This window comes from Botryllus schlosseri, chromosome 15 (genome assembly GCF_051294905.1).
Source record: "Botryllus schlosseri isolate E-star chromosome 15, Bs_hap1, whole genome shotgun sequence".
Classification (NCBI taxonomy): domain Eukaryota; kingdom Metazoa; phylum Chordata; class Ascidiacea; order Stolidobranchia; family Styelidae; genus Botryllus; species Botryllus schlosseri.
This window is the reverse complement of record NC_137250.1, coordinates 5,743,090-5,760,924: the sequence shown is the minus strand read 5'-3', so window position 1 is coordinate 5,760,924 and position 17,835 is coordinate 5,743,090. Positions and strand designations below refer to the sequence as shown.

At 41.1% G+C, this 17,835-nt stretch overlaps 1 long non-coding RNA gene across 1 annotated transcript; it reads right to left on the bottom strand.

Annotated features, from left to right (window-relative positions):
- Positions 1 to 14,016: 14,016 nt before the first annotated feature.
- LOC145457647 (uncharacterized) lies at positions 14,017 to 16,492 on the bottom strand. The gene is made up of 3 exons (XR_013920948.1): positions 16,332 to 16,492; positions 14,496 to 15,374; positions 14,017 to 14,120 (listed from the first exon to the last, which is right to left on the bottom strand). It is a non-coding gene; the product is annotated as an uncharacterized LOC145457647 (long non-coding RNA).
- Between the last annotated feature and the right edge of the window lie 1,343 nt (positions 16,493 to 17,835).

The following is a 17,835-nucleotide window of genomic DNA, read 5'->3' as shown; positions in this document are numbered from 1 at the left end:
TGCCATGCAGACGCTGCCATGTCTGCTTCTCTCCGATCAATCAACACACGGTGCAATCACTAATTAAGATTTCAAGGCGTTCGATAAGTCCGATACCTCAAATATACCGAGATATCAATTCATTAGGGCTGAGTAGGTGACGAGATAGGGTCGTTGTTCAACTGTGTGGCCTATTTTATCTCGATATTGAATTCATGCTGACCGCGGCTTCATACGACATTTAAAAAGTGGCCCGCGACCCATTTTGAGTTGGCGACCCCTGGCATAAGCGGTGTCCTACAAAAGCCTAGAAGTAGTGTAACGTGATACATGTTGGCGGCCACGGAATCAAAAATAAGAAATATCGGCCTGGTGTAAATGGCCATTGCAGTTGGCAAACACCATGATTACCACAAACGATATTAGGGTTGACTACATCGTAAATGCCGATAATGCAAGTCTTCCCGCTTCGACGAACTTAAGCGTAATAAGCTCCACTATCGCACGCTACGCAGTGCGCAGCGCATACATGTATATAATACAGTCACTAAAATTTGACGTAGTAAGCAAGTACCGGGAAATCTCGCCAGACTGTAGCCGCGGGTCACATTATAATATAAGACGGAAAACTGTCCGCGGGCCGTATGTTGCCCGCCCCTGGTTTACATCATACTTTTCATTTGGCCAAAGGCAATTTTACGGCAATTTTTGATCGGCTTGCCGAGCGCAAACTTTGATAAATTGGTAATAATGGAAAGCTGCTACTGCACTGATTACGAAAATATAAACTTTACTCTGTTCGTGGCCCTGGAACCGCAAAAACCATCCCCAATTTTCCATCGTGACACAACAATTCTGTCTGGTAAAACGAGAGTGCAGCTCAAGAGAAAAAGCCAGACAGCATCGTTACGTCACAAAGCCTAACTCCATCACAATGCAAAATTCGAGGGTGATTTTTTGGGGGTGGGGGTTCCAGGGCCATGAGCAGAATAAAATTCATATTCTCGTAATCAGTATACAGCTTTCCATTGATTATTAAATTTAGCGCTCGGCAAGTCTGTTAAAATGGACGTAAGATTGAAATGCCAGTCAAATCCCAGCTTACCAGTCACGGTAAACCGAGACTTCAGTTGTCGTGAGATCCATGAAGAACTTTCTAATAACAAGTAGTTGCTGGAGCAGATTGTTTCTGGCAAAAAGTATTCCAATCAAAGTAACAATATAGCATCATCTGTTGGGGAGGCTGCCAGCGTTAGCGCACTGAAGCCTCTGCAAAAACCACAGCTTCATGTTCTCCGTATCATAGCCAGGGCCCCAAAGGGACCGGGATGTGTGCCCAGTAAATCACTGCTAAAACGATTTGGTCTCCTAAACATAAAAGATACGCGGAAACTAGAGATCGCCAAGTTTATGTATCAGTGCCACTGCCTCAAAAACTTCGATAACTTCTTCACCTCGGTATCAAAGATGCACGACACACGCGCGTCCACGTCGTCCAACTACCATATGGTAGGCAAAAAAAGCTCTTCGCTCTATTAAATATGCCGGACACAATTTGTGGAGCAATATCTCGCCGGCTATCCGACAGTCATCGAGCATGTCCTGTCCACATTCAAGTCGAAATACCAGCAATTTATACTGAATGAATCTTAGTCAGCCCTCTGGTTTACCGGACCTGAGATATCGATCTCGCCTTCCGACACATGCCACGTTTTGTCTCCTGTCCTTTTATATTTATTTAATCTTCTTTTACGTTTCATTCAGTGTGCATGCCTCCTTTTTACATCGCCTAGGCCAGGTGGGGGTCTGATTTCGGAGCTACTCCAAGTCGTTTTGACACCGTCCTATCTTTCATTGTATCGCAGTCTTGTGGTGAATTAGAATGACGAAATTATGAGCAATAAGATGAATAGAATGTGATATGCCGAAGCTCTTATAAATACAAACAAAGTATTTATAACAACGCCTTTTAATGCTAATCTAATTTTTCGACCGACCTTATTTTTGGGTCCATGTCGATGGCAACCCTGCCTATATTGTAATCTCGTACATGACATATTTGACACCCTACTTACAGAACACACTAACAGTTACACATCTAAACTTTTCACATCAGTCATGATGGTATGACGTTATAATACTCGATCACCCGACTCGACTCGTCTCGAATCCTAAGACTCGATTCAGCATCGATTTACTCAGGTACTCGACTTTGCCCACCCCCAATTTCAACAGGTTACCTGTTAGCTCAGGAAAAAAATGTAGTGGCTATTGCCGCTTCAGGAATATTTCCTAGCGTGTGTCAGGAGTGATAAATGAAGTGGGTATTATTTTTAAAGTCGTCTTTTCACAGTAATATCCGGTGTAAATATGTCGATCCAAAAATTTGGTATGGGTACAAAATTTGCACCACAATTTGAATCTTCATTTTCATATCTGATTCTAATTTTCAGGGTGCTGCAGGATAACGCTGACGCTTGAGTTATTTCTGAAATCAGATTTATAAATGCACAATATGTGACGTCAGGGTTGTAACCGAGTCATGTGGTTCCGAGTCACAAGTCAATCTCATTTTTATAGTTTTGACTTGAGTCAAGTCGAGTGATTTTCAATTCATCGTCGAGTCAAATTCCCGAGTCCAAGTCACGCAGTAGAGTGTCAAGTCTGAGTCATAGTGTTTTGACTCGAGTCCGAGCCTAAGTCATTGTGTCGACTGATCAGTTCCGAGATAATGTCATGTGAAACCCACCTTTTACAACTCTGCTCGATGATATCTATAGCATTCGTATTCATAATATACTTTTTTTTCACTTTTAACAGTTTTTGGTGGCATTTCCAAGAACCAGTACTGATAGACGAAATAACAATAGTGTGATAACTTTATTATTCTTCGAAATTACATTGAAATGCTTTTCTTGGTAGACTCAGTCTCGAGTCATATGACTTTGTCCGAGTCTTGCGCAATTACTCGAGTACAAGTCGAGTTAATACATAAATTGACTCGAGTCGAGTCGAGTCATTTTTCATGTTTAAGAAAATGATTCGAGTCGAGTCGATTCGTCAAAAAATCGCGACTCGAGTCTGACTCGAATCGAGTCATTCCAACCCTGTGTGACGTTGACTAAATTCACTTTCATCTCTATTGAATTTTATTGGGAACTCAAAGTTAAAGTTTATTGCATACTATGTAGAGCTGGGGCAATTGTAAAAATACATTCAGCGACTATTAAAAGGGTTTTATAGATGACTATTAAACATATATAAAATCCATGATACTGTATCACACGTTCAAGTAATTTCATCGTCGACGAAATGCTAGTTATGCTACCGAGTGGGGTGGATATTGGATAGCGAGCCATAAGACGAGTCAGTAAAATACAGCGAATGTTACAACCATGAAAAAACCTAAACCATTCAAAGGATTTTAATTAAGACTTGGAATAAAGCAGATGAACAACTTTTAAAAAGGCAGGAAATACTACTGGGCAATTGGATCAGCCATAGTTGAATATGCATATGGGCTATAATGACATCGAAAGTATTGGTCTTGGTCGAACCATTTTTTAATGTTTCTTGAACCATGAACACCACTCGGTTGAAATACCCGAACGCACTTTCACGACGTGCCTTCGTACAATCACATGAGCGCGATGGATGTTGAGTTTGAGTACTTCCTTGGATGGTAACAGCAGAGTTGAAAACTGTTTCTAGAGCCTTACTCCATTAAATTATTGTTTTTTTTTTGCCATGGTCGACATTGCCGCTTTTGTTGTGCCGAATTCATATGAATGATGTTTCCAACGAAAACATGCTATCTGCTATGTAGGATGCATGAACCATAGCCGCACAAACGCGGCTTTTGCCTTATTACACGCGTATACGAACGTCTCGAGCAATGTTCCCTCTAATTTTTCAAGAGTCTGCGCAAACACGCCAACTTACTGCGCAGGCCCTCGGACAACAGTGCGCAACCACCCTCCAATAGAGTAATAAACTAACTACTGGGGGGCTTCGCCCCCAAGACTCCCCTACGGCTCTAAGCTTCTTCCGGTACTTATCATGTACATTGCGTGCCTATTCAGTAGTAGCGTCACTAAACGCGCGAAGCGCGAAAAAATTCATATAATTCATGATTGCATCGGCCAACATGATCGGGAATTGCATATATATTGCTATCAATTTTTATCCTCTCCCTGCTCACATAATCAGATTTACCGGTAGAACTGATCCAGTGAGGTGTGTTGAGATAGGCCCTCTAAATAATAATAAAACGTCTTCGGGCGTACCCGTTGATATGATGCTATTTCGTGACCTCCTATCTTAGGCTTACCATATTTTGGAAATCAAAAAAGAGGACACTTTTTCAGAAATTTGCAACTTGCAAAACCGGAGTAAAATTCTCAAAAACCGGTTAATTTTTCCCATTTTGTGATCGGTTGACTAAAGAAAAAAAAAGTCATCTTTTCCGCTCAGTGCTCAAAATACCGTTTTTCTCTCCACATTGCCAGGTGGATGACTAAAGAAAAAAAAGGTCATCTCTTCGCTCAGAGCTAAAATCACCGTTTTTCACTCCGAAATACCCGCCGGAGCTTCACTTCTGTGCTAATTTGCGGCATAGCACTCGCAATATGCTTTAAATCTGACCTAAATTTTCAAAAAAGTGGACAAAATCTCAAAAAAGAGGACAAAAGGGCGTCCTCCGAGGACACTTTCAAAAAGTCAAAAAAAGAGGACAAATCCTCTTACAAATCCTTTGTAACCGGCCGGCCTACTGACCAAAATTTTACTGCATCCACATAAAAAACGATAAAATGTCATCCATATGGCTTAAATCGACGCCCAATATATTGCCGTAAACCTGAAGTATAGCCGCCTAGCGGTCTGAGATACTCTCACGGCTCAGACGCCAGAGGGAATAGCGTTATGCGAGAAAATGTTCTCGATTTCTTGAAAATAAAACACAATTTTGCTCTTCTAAATCTCCTGACGTCATACCTAGGCCCTTCCTTAGTATATGGCCACCTGATTGCCTTCCGCATAAATCTCTACGTTCCAACGAGAAAATTACATGCTACCATAGTGTCCTATATGGTGTCGACACAAGCAAATCGCACGGTTCAATGACATTGTATCACGTCACTGTTTCCATTTGGCTACAGGCAATTTGACGGTGATTTTTGACCGGCTTGCCGAGCATTAAATTTGATGAATGGGGTATCAATCGAAAGCTGGCGCTGTACTGCTTGCGAAAATATAAATTTTATTCCACTCATGGCCCTGGAACCCTCACAATCAGCCCCAAATTATTCATTGTCGAGTAGATTGGCAGTGTGACGCAACAATGCTGTCTTGCGAAACGAGAGACTAGCTCAAGAGCAAGGATGCGGCCGAGCGGCGAGAGTGGGATCAGCTGACGTCGCGGCAATAGCAATGTGCAACCGCGCCACAGAGAAACGCTGCTCTGTTGATACTTTTTCTATGCGCTTCGGTACAAGCGAGCACACACCAGCCTTTCCTTGACTTTTAAGGGTAGAACTGGGTCCACAGAATGTATTAGGGCCCTACCAATTTTCGCGCAATATCCTTCAGCTGATAGAGATATGTAGGCTACGTCTAAGTAGTCTACATTGGATATGTCAGATTATTATGATAGCGATTGCCTTAGCCCGCTTGTTGCGTAGGGCTCCAGAGCAGAGTTGGATCAATTGTAATTTGTAATTGTAATTGAATGTAATTAATTACATTTTTCAATGTAATTGTAATGTAATTGTAATTGAAGCATTTTTATTTTGTGTAATTGTAATTGTATTTTGACAAAAATTTTGCTCAATTACAATTTCAATTACATTAAATTGCTATTGAGACCTGACAAGCACAACATAAAATAATTGACTTATAATGCATTCTCTTTAAATGTCGACAAGGAATTTGGTGGATCCATTCGCGGAAGCCCTTGACTGCGCCCTTGCGGGCGAAGTTTATTTTATTTTTACCGCTATGCTGGCCTTGGCTGCCATTGTATACAATTTTTAGATTACTAACCAACGGATGGATTCGCAACACGTGACTCACGATTGAATACGCCGAGAAGCGAACTGCTGAGCCGGCTAAAAGCAGCAGAATTGATAGTCCCATAGCTGGCGATCCAAGCGTCGAAATTTGATATGTATGGTCCTAATCGAAAGCTAGTGTCGCACTGATTCCGCAATAAAAGTATATTTCCAGGCAATGGTACCATCCCAAAATAGTCGTGAAAGTCTGGGAATCGGCATTGTTCTGAACAATCACTGGGCGTAATTGGTAATTGTTGTGGTCATGCTGCTGCAGCGCTCTCACTTTTCAGAACACTCGGCCTTAAACGGCTATTTTGGAGCAGTTACATTGCCCTGACAAGATTTTATTTTGTATTTTCGGAATTAGTACATCAATCGCTTACGATAAATACCAGATGCATCAAATTTGGACGCATGGATCGCCAGCTCTAGGACTACAAAGTTTGCTGCTTTTAGCCGGATCTGCAGTACGTTTGTCGGTGCATTCATCCGTGACTCACATCTTGCGCATCCATCCGTGGGTTGGCAATCTACAATACGATTTCAGATCACGATGCTGCATCGTTACTTCGTCTGGCTAGCTAACCAGACCACTGGATATTATATAACGTCTTATCTGACAAAGCACGGTTTTGTTTTTACTCCTCATCCTAATTCCTACGTCCCTCGATAAAAATAATATTATTTCTTTAATTATATACTATATACGCAAATCCAACGCGTGCATATATTATAATACTTTTTCAACGACATACTGCACCCTATCCTTAATCCTAACCCATAGGAAATTAGGTAAATAACATTTTACATTTCCAATTACGTGAGCCATAATCACCGGGCATACAAAACACGCTTATAATACGTCACAATGACATCTTACATAGCATACTATGTACCCACATGAACGCATTTATTACTATACAATCTGAACTAGACTTGAATTGTTGTTAAATACGACACTACGGTTGTCAAGGAGCACTGTTGAATTTATGATTATTCAATTACATGTTCAACAGCAGCAATTGTAATTGTAATTGTAATGTAATTGAAGCATGCAAGGAGTAATTGTAATTGTAATTGTAATTTGATATTTTTAGCATGGAGTAATTGTAATTGTAATGTAATTGAAACATGCATGAAAGTAATTGTAATTGTAATTGTAATTGAACTGAAATAATGTAATTGATCCAACTCTGCTCCAGAGACACGTCGCGCTGTTGATGGCGGGTGTCGATACTTTCTATAGTCGCTTTTATGGTGTGTGAGCAAGGAGCATTGAGCATGAGCATTAGGGTTGTCCATAATTTGGAAAATCTCAAAAAAGATGCGTATCCATGTCTCATTCTGTAGATTATTGATAAAAAAAAACATCAATGAACCTGCAATAAGCTCATAGGAAAGTCGTTACCATTTGTCTAAATGCGTTTGAAAGTAGCTGCCGTAGATTGGGCGTGTTAGCGACCATAGAACGGCGAGGAGACTAGTAATCACGAAATCAAGTCTCTTGATTGGTTAATCAGCTATGCATGAATGGTTATGACCACAGCGGAAAGTAAGGAAAGGAAAGGACGTAGTTTATTTTTGTCCTTGATGTTTTTGCGGCATATACACCGACTCATGATACACATACACACCATCTGCGCATATGCATACCATGAGTGCATGATGTGCATATGCCGCTGGACAAGGAAGTACAGATATAGCCTTTACGGCTTTCTATGTCGTGCACCACCCCTCCATGCTATCCCAGTAATGCATGAGCGCCAAGCAGGGAAGCCATGGATACCGGTGTTACTAATTAAGCATTTGGTCTGACCCGGCCGGGAATCGAACCCACAACCTACCGACCTACCGGCTTGCTGATTATGTGCATATACTAGTTCAAGAAGTTCGCTAACGGCAATGATTCTGTAAGCGCATTGTACGTTGGTGATTTAATAATAAAATGAGACATCTGGTCATTGCATGTTTTAGTGTTAAAACTAGGTACCGATAGCTTTAGTGCAACAATAACCTATTGCAGGCATGACAGAGGTGAAACAGCGAATGAATGTGAACTTATAGAAGTAAGTTTAGATACCAGAAATTGCCTACATATCTGATATGCTTGAGATTACACCAAGTGGTTCTGTTTTTTTTGGTGTAGGTAAGGTATATTAGACATCGCCAAACTGGTGCCGCATACCATGTGATATGGATTCTGGACACAATCCTGTATGCTCAGAAGATATGTGAGCCGACCAGGTAGCTTACATTGGATTTCCGAAGAAGAGTGTAACTACCACACCGCTTCAATACATCATTTTTATGTCCATGTCTGATTAGATTCAAGCATTAGTCGAGATGCAGCCGGTAATGATCTAAGATTCATTAAGGACATGCTAAGCAATGCAAGCAAACTGTCATTTTGCTGGTCCTACCAGCATAGTCTGTGCTAATCTTTAGACCTCTTTTCGCAGCATCATTGAGGACTTTGACAGCACTTGCGGATATGATTCATTATGCTGCAATAATCTGACAAGTGCCGAGCATAAATGACAGATTCATCCAGCCCCTACAGCATTCAAGAATTCAATTATATACTACGACAAGAGCCTAATAAGATCAGACAAAGTAGTGTAAATGTCAAGCTTTCTATTTGTATTCAATGATGGCACATCCCCTCTAAAACTAGAAATTCGTTTGTCACTTGCATAAGCGCCTTTGCCATATTTTTCCGCTTGTTTTTGTGCTTTCCATCAATGAAATCAAGGCATACAGGCTACAACGGTTACCTTCACAATAAGCCATCATGTCATGTATTTAAAGATATTGTGAGGCAGCTGTTCTTCGTTCATCATGTGTTTCGTTACTCAACATGTTCTGAATTAATCCTAAATCATGATTGGCGGACCAACCTATAATGCGCTTACAGACTCACCGCCGTTAGTCGATTCCTTGACCATGCAGCTGATCAACAAGCCGCCAATGTCGTGATCATTGAAGCGTAGCAGATTAGCTAATCAAACGTAGTGATTTCGTGATTACTAGTCTGCTTGCCGTTCTATGGTCGCTGACGCGCCCACTCTACGGCAGCTACTTACAAACGCATTTAGACAAATGTCAACAACTTTCCCGTGAGCTTTCTGTAGGTTCATTGACGTTTTTTAACTATAATCTATAGAATGAGACATAGATACGCATAAATTTTGAGATTTTCCAAATTATGGACAACCCTAATGAGCATACATTACAAGCTTTTATTTGATCCGTATGGGTAGGACTTGGTCCGCGAATGCAGCAGGTAAAATGTTGATTGTTGAATAAAGTTTAACAGCAGGAGGGTCGAATTAAACTGGTATCGCTGTCCGGATTCAATCCGTTACTAGACAGCTTGCGGGCCATACCTGCCAAATGATTCCAAACTGTTACCACCAAATTCATACTTTGTTTTTCACTGGAATATATCTGATATCACTATAAACGTTGACGTTGGAATTTGGTTTAGCATTTTTCGTCAAAAGTAATACTGTGGTATCACAGATATTTGAATTATATTCATTCTGTAGCCTGTATTTATATTCCTAATGTAACTTACGTAAAACGGATTTGCATTATTTTTTCGCATCTGTGAATAACTTAATGTCCATTGTCCATTCGGCCCAACAGAGTTTGCACTTTTTCGCCTTCTCAGGATTCGGTGTCAAGGTCACCGACGTGGTGCTTATGGGGACTAGAGTGAAAACTCAACACTGTAGTTGTATTACTACAATATGATACATTTACATTATCTAAATTTGCTGTCTTGAGTGAATCTTATTACTTGAAAGTATATTTTTCTTACTAGAAATATCTCTATCAGCTGAAGGATATTGCGCGAAAATTGGTAGGGACCAAATACATTCTGTGGACCCAGTTCTACCCTTACAAGTCAAGGAAAGGCTGGTGTGTGCTCGCTTTTAGCGAAGCGCCTATAGAAAGTATCAACAGCGCCACGCATCTCGCAGCCCTACGCAACAAGCGGGCTAAGGCAATCGATATCATAATACTCTGACATATCCAATGTAGACTACTTAGACGTAGCCTACATATCTCTATCAGCTGAAGGATATTGCGCGAAAATTGGTAGGGCCCTAATACATTCTGTGAACCATGTTCTACCCTTACAAGTCAAGGAAAGGCTGGTGTGTGCTCGCTTGTACCGAGCGCATAGAAAAAGTATCAACAGCGCAGCGTTTCTCTGTGGCGCGGTTGCACATTGCTATAGACGATTTCCACTGGCTGCGCATGGGTGGCGCCATTGTTACGAAAGGCTGGCCAGATGTCGGATCGGAGGTTTTGATACTCCATCACTTTTGAAGAGGCGTAACGTAGGTCATTATAGTTGTAGATCTCTATATGTGCCGGTGCCTGCATATAGCATGCAAAAACGAAGCCGAATGGTGTCTCACACCTTCATTGTTGCGTCCCTATGAGCATTATGCAGTAATGAGAGAATGGTGAATGGTACCGGTAGCTTCCATCGCAAAGGACAAGAAGCTATAAAGAAAGATTGTATTACGTTGGAACTGTGGAAAGGATTTTATTTTAGGTTAATGTAACACTGGCATATTTGTGAGAAACTTGTAAATTTGTTTATTTTTGACGAAGCAATAAATTGTCAATACGGTATGCCTGTAGTTTGTGATTTACATTTCTAGATCACTCAGAATATAAGAGTCTGTGAAAGACATTTCCACAATAGTGATATCAGGCTTGTCTCAGTCAGTGATTTACATTACTAGAGCTCTCGGAATACAAAAGTATATCGAAGACAATTCCACTATAATAACATCAGGCTAACGCATTGCTGCAGACAGAATACGAGATATGGCTCTGTCTCATCTAAATTTCCGTGGCAAAAGATTTCAGTCGAGCAACACCGAATGAAGAGAATATCTGACAGATTGTGTGTTGACGTGAATATTTCTCTATATACTCATAGAGACAGACATATCCAACTAGTTTGTACAGCAGGGTTCGCCAACTCAATACCAGTCTCAAGGCAACATCGAGACGAAATATGTCACACATATAGTTACCACAAAAGAACTAGTATTTTATTGAAGTAATACAAATACAACAAAGAATATCGGGATCATGAATATCATTTTATTCTACAGTATGAGCTGCGTACGATACCTGACAACAGTTTGCATAACAGTACTATCTGAAAGACATCTCTTAATCTTGTGGGAATCCCTAAGTGCTTTTCTTAGGCCCTTTTCATACCGGATTTATGAAACTCTTTCGGGAACAAGTTCCGAAACAGGTGATGTTCACATAGAGAAAAAATTACCGAAACAGTTCCGGGAAAAGGGCGCGTTCATACCTATTTAGAGTTACCCCGAACTTATGTTCATACAGGTCGTTTTTTCGGTAAATTCGCGGGAAATAATGGCCAGTATGAACGCGATTCTCCGTAAGTGTTGATAGTTACGAAACCATGTCTGTGGGGTGTTCCAGTTGTAATATGCTTGTGGAAAACAATGTGGGAGAGGCATATACGTGAGATACGGAGAAGTTGGCTCCAACTTTTAGCTATGGGATTTTGCGGATATGCCTTCTCGAAGTGTATGGGGCTCTATACTCAATATCTGTATCAGTAATAGAGCCCGAGCATGTTCCTGGCTTGTATATTATCAACCGAAGCTGAGAGCAGAAACTGAAAGCCAGCAAAGAGGATAGAGTCCTGGAATGAAAAGAACCACCAAGGCGATCACATCTGCGTATGAGGTACGACAAAGTTAGTTTATCTTTGTGATTGCTGTATAATAATGGTTTGGGTAAATCTAATCTTGCACTGTACAGAGAAACCAGGGAAATCGAGAAATTCGTGAGAGAAACATTTGGTATACTCTGCGACGACCTTTGAGACCATAACACATTTCCGAAGTCATGACCATCCCATATAACACTGTCAAGCAGTGCAATGAAAACGATATGGTCGAAAAAACATTAAAGTATCTTTAAAGTGACGGACAATAGGCGTTGTGTTCTTTATGGTGGCATAAAAGGTAGCCTACACATTTGAATTTTGGCATGGTACATTGTGTTGTGATGTCATCATGGTGATACTCGACTCGAAGCGTAATAAGTGATTCAGAATCGAATCACTCAGGTACTCAATTCTGCCCAGCCCTAGTGCATAGTAATATTTCAAAATTTGTCATGGCGGAATGTCAGCCAGTTTTTGCGTAGCATACCACTGCAAAAAGGTCAGACAAATTTGGTCTTGAATCATTATGTCAGAAAAAGAAGTCTGAAAGACCAATTGTTCTTGCCAAGTAGGCTACTTTCTGTCTCAAAAGTAAGACCCAAATTGATGGAAAATAGACTTAAACTGGAAACTGAGCAATCAACGCAATGTCTTGGACTCGAGTCATAGAACCATGACTCGAACTCGACGCTCTGCTCGATGAGTTGGACTCAGATTTGACTCGGTGATAAATTGAAAATGACTCGACTTGAATCTAGTCAAAACTATTGAAGTGGGATCGACTTGTGACTTGACTGAAATTGCTGAAAATGAGACCAAATGTGTATATTTTTTGTAGTGTAGTCAGACATGCACATCAACCTACTTATTTAGTTACTTTTGAAAGTTACTAAAACTATGTAGTTCTAGTTGTGGATTTGAAAAAGTGAATAGTTTCTGGTTCTAGTTGCGGATATTTGCAAGTGAGTAGTTCTAGTTCTAATAGCAGATTTTGAAAGGTTGATAGTTCTAGTTCAGGGCCGGCCAACCCGTGGCCCGCGAGTTAATTTCCGAAATTAGTAGTATTATCAAAAATGGATTGCACAGATTGTGAACTTGCAAGGCCAACCAAAAATTTGATTAGTCTGGCCGCAACACTTGAGATGTGATGACTGAAATATCAGTTCCTACGCATTGGTAGGTCTATGAGCCAGTCACATTTTGGTAGATCTTCATACACTACAATAAAGCAGAATACTTTGCGATAGATTTCAAAAGTAAAAATTTTCTACACGCTCGGCTTAGCGCAACATCTTGTCACTCGATTTCTTGCTTTTAATATTGTTACCCCTTTGTGAAAATTAAAGAACACCTAATCTATCGGATTGAGTCTAACTATATATATATATATTCGCGACCTCCCGTTTGCGCTCGCAGAAAGACCGTCGACTATGAAACCTAGGCACAAAATGATTGCCGCATGTTGGACGAAGCTTTCGATATCGATATGTCCAGGTGCCGAATAGTCCAGTCCTTGCAAACTGAGCCCAGCGATATACAGCAGTCTTGCAATATAGTCAAGTGACAATATTATTAATTTATCAACTTCAAAAGTTTTTCGTTTTTCACGCGGCTAGTGGCCGGCAGAATAGTTCGTCAATCGAATGTGGTGATTTGGCTGAAAACGTTGGCCACCGCTGTTCTAGTTGCTAGTTTAAAAAATTGAGTAGTTCTAGTTGAAGTTGCGCATTTTGAAATTCCAGTACTTTGTACAAGTCTGAGTGTTGTGGGTGGATCAAAAATTACCACAGCAACATTTGTACCAAACATGCATTTGCTGCATTCAAGTTTTTTCAGGATGACTTCATGATTGGGAGCCAGAGGGTTCCGTACTAGCCTACATAACTGATGACGCAGCCTATCCCTTTCGGCCCCGGCTCATGGAGCCTTTTCCCTGAAACACAAACAGAGCATAAGCCAAAGCTAATTTCAAATATGTAATATAAATTTCCTTTCTGCTGCCCTTAAAATTCACAATTGCTTTTTCAGAAACTTTGTAAAGCACACATGAAGGTTGAAAGATTTTGGTCGACTGAAGGCGCGGTGTTCAGCTTTTCTCATAAACTGCAATCCGCTAAGGCCAGAATGATACAGAGGATGGTATACGCAATGAAGACAAGACATGGTGGTGATCCAAGTATCGGTGGCCCAGATGTCGGAAATGCCCTGTGTGACTTTCTCAATAAACAATGCTCTTGCTTAACCAAATGTGTTTGTGCTGTTTCATTTTATTCATGAGAGAAACTATAACTTAATGCACACTTGCACAGTTCCGCCTTTTCACCTTTTTCATCAGTATCCTCCATCTAGACCTGTGAAAAGATCAAATTAAGTTACACTTGTGCCTAACCTTGCATAACAAAGGAATGACTTGGTTGTAACAAGAAAATGAAGGCATAGGTGAAAACCAAATTATGGCTCGGATGATGTACGATGGCTTACCAGCCTGTTGGTACAATTTGCATTTTTGGTTAGTGAGTCAGAGCTAAGGACATCATTCTCTGCTGTGCTGCCACTATCACAGCAGATGTTACTAAATCCCCTTTTCAGTAGGCGTATATGACGGTGACCAACCTACACACACCATATCCATGGTTAGAAACTTGCCTTTGATGTAACAAATTTGGTAAGGGTTAAGATCACCAGCCAAATTAGTGTTGAAGTGCTAACGTTTTCAGGCAACTCACCCAATGCTGCATCATTTGGAGATGGTGAAGTTCTATCTTTTTAGCCGTGCTCTGTTTACAAAACCACAGAAAAAAGAAGCTGACTAGTAGTCAGTGACTACGTATTGTGAGCATACAGAATATAAATCCAAGAATAATGCATTCCCAACACCATTACCAAGAAGATCAAAATGCCGCAGGTATCTGACCTCGAAATACAAGCAGCCTGAATGAACAGCGCGTTACGGTAACTAAAAGTTTGATTGACAGCGTTCCGGGAACCCAGCTGCGCCATTCGTGTTCATACTCAGTCGGTCCCGTAAAAATCTCCGAAAATAAGCGCGTTCATACCGCCCTGAATCACCAGTGTTATGTTCACATAGAGGGGTTCCGGTAAACATTTTCGAGAAATGTTATTCCCGGAACCCCGGTATGAAAAGGGCCTAAGACTCTCAGTCTTGGCAGTATCTCGATCCGCCGTCGCACGTCAAGCCAAGATACCCCACCCATTTATATCAGCTGGTTCTGTCTCAATTAAATGTTGTTACCATCGCCGAAGATGTTTCAGCTAGTGAGACAGGCCACCCCTGGGTTTTTCCACCCAGATCTGGGGTTTTCGAGCATCCCCTGGGGTCATCAGAGTGTTCGTCAGGTCAATTTTACGCTCGAAAATCAATTATTAGACCAGTAAGATCATAATGTCGTGAAATGTACGTCCTTCAGTTCGAGTTCGCCATTGACGATGGATTCAGCTGTTACTGTAACGGGAGAGTCTTGAGAGACTGTTTACATTCGATAGTTTCACTACTAAAATGAGATGCCCTGCGATGCGATGGAGCTTCATTGAATGCTGACAGTCAGGCACTTGGCTGCAATCATGTATGTCTTCGTCTTTGCAAACTAAAGAATGAATGAGCATATAGGAGTCAATATTGTTATGCCGTTTTGGTTATGCTACATCAAGATAGGCAATCATCTCCAAATAAGTTTCATGCAGCATTAATGCCAATAAACGAACACAGTAAATTAATATGTACCGGTACTGTGTCTGAGAAAATGAGAATACAGAAATTCATGTATTCTACAAACATTTTGTAGCCTAATAATCAATGTTAATTCCCTCTAATTCAGTGGTTCCCAACGTGGGCGATATCGCCCCCCAGGGGGCGATTTGGCGGTCTAGGGGGTAGGAAAATGACGAAGGGGGCGACGGGGGGCGAAAATAGCGAAGGGGGCGATGACGCGTCAATACGGCTGACCTTTTTTGTTTTGTTTTTAGTCAACCCACGGAAATTTAGTTACAAAAGTGGTTCAAATTAGACGTCGAGCCGAAAATGTGACCATTTTTTTTAGTCAACCCGCCGGAAATTATAGTTTGTATGCCCAATTTTCGGTACACAAAATTTGAGGGGAGATGATCGGTGTCGACTTTGAAAAGGGGGCGATGGGTCGAAAAAGGTTGGGACCCACTGCAGTCTAATTTTTGACGAGTCTGCGCACACTCACCAACTCACTGCGTAGAGCCTTGGACATTGACAGCAGTGCGTAACGACTAAAAAAATGGTCCTCACTTCAGATTTTTTGTGCGCAACTTGAATTTTCTGTGCGAAGAGACCGTGTAAGCACTGCGCACGTGCGAAGCTTAGAGGGAACATTGCTAATAATCTATTATTTCCAGATCAAGTGAATTTCAGTGCAAGCTTTTCAATGTCCACAAACGTAAAAACTGTTGAATATGCATAGGCTACACCGGTAGCCATGCATCTGTTCGCGACAATAAGAAGCCAAGAACTACGTTCTTTACAGTTCCAAGCTAAACTTCTTACAAGATATTAGCATATAATAATATTAAATCACCTCATGTATACGCGGCTTCCTTACATTCCAATGGCGAGGTATTCAGAAACGTCGGCGAATAACCTCGTCAGGGGAGCAAAATGTGGCTGGTTCTAATCTTGGCCAGTCATACACTACTGGCGCAAGAGCGCTGGAAATCGTCTATTGCCGCGACGTCAGCTGATCCCACTCTCGCCGCTCGGCCGCATCCTTGCTCTTGAGCTAGTCTCTCGTTTCGCCAGACAGCATTGTTGCGTCACACTGCCAATCTACTCGACAATGAATAATTTGGAGCTGATTGTGGGGGTTTCAGGGCCATGAGTGGAATAAAATTTATATTTTCGCAAGCAGTACAGTGTCAGCTTTCGATTGATACCCGATTCATCAAATTTAATGCTCGGCAAGCCGGTCAAAAATCACCGTCAAAATGCCTGTAGCCAAATGGAAACTGTGACGTGTTCAATTTCATTGAACCGTGCGATTTGCTTGTGTCGACACCATATAGGACACTATGATGCTGCTATTGCGCTTCATAGCCCAGCGCTACGATCTTGGAAAGGTAGAGATGATAAGCACAATCACGCGGCCGCCGCCGATGAGTAATCGATTACATAATCTCGTATTCTCGCTGAAGGCAACACGCGTCCAGTTCTACATAAGAGAGAGAGAGAGAGAGAGAGAGAGAGAGAGAGAGAGAGAGAGAGAGAGAGAGAGAAAATCTTTATTCGTATACATTACATATCAACATAACACTACAAAAATGTAACAGTGAATTGAGACATGCAAGGTAGACGGGAGGCTCGATATGACATAGTCTTCAGAGCCGAGCCACCCGGGACAGGAGCAATTTTCACAGTCGATAACTAATGAAAAAATAAAAAATAAACTAACGAACGAAAGGAAAAATAAGACACAGTATCATGGACCAATTTGAAATACAACGCAAATACAATTTACCGGTAGTTAGAGATAAGAGAATGAAAACATTGTTTTTTAAAAGCACAAGAGTCTAAATTGCGGAGATTAGGTGGCAGCTTGTTCCAAACATTGACACCAATAAAACTGATTGAATTTTGTACTAGACTGGTAGAGTGGTGTTGCACAGACAGAGACAAGTTAGAAGAAAATCTGGTATGATGTTGGTGGGTATCTGAAGGTATCTTGAACAGATTATCAAAATATAGTGGCAGTTCACCCTGATGATAGCTATGCATGAATTTCATTACCTCGAATTTGAAAATATCTTCCACTTTCAATATTTTAACGCTACGATACATGCTATTACAATTCTCATATCTAGATTTCCGACAGAGAATTCGTATGGCTCGGTTTTGCAAGACTTGCAATTTCTGCAGATGTTTTTTCGCAGCAGGTCCCCAAACTAGGATCCCATAAATGAGATATCAGTGAATTAAGGCATAGTAGACTGATCTGAGAGTTTGATGAGGAATTAAATTTTTAAGGCGATAGAGAGCCCCGACACCACGCGAGATTTTAGTTTTTATATTGTTGATACGATCAGACC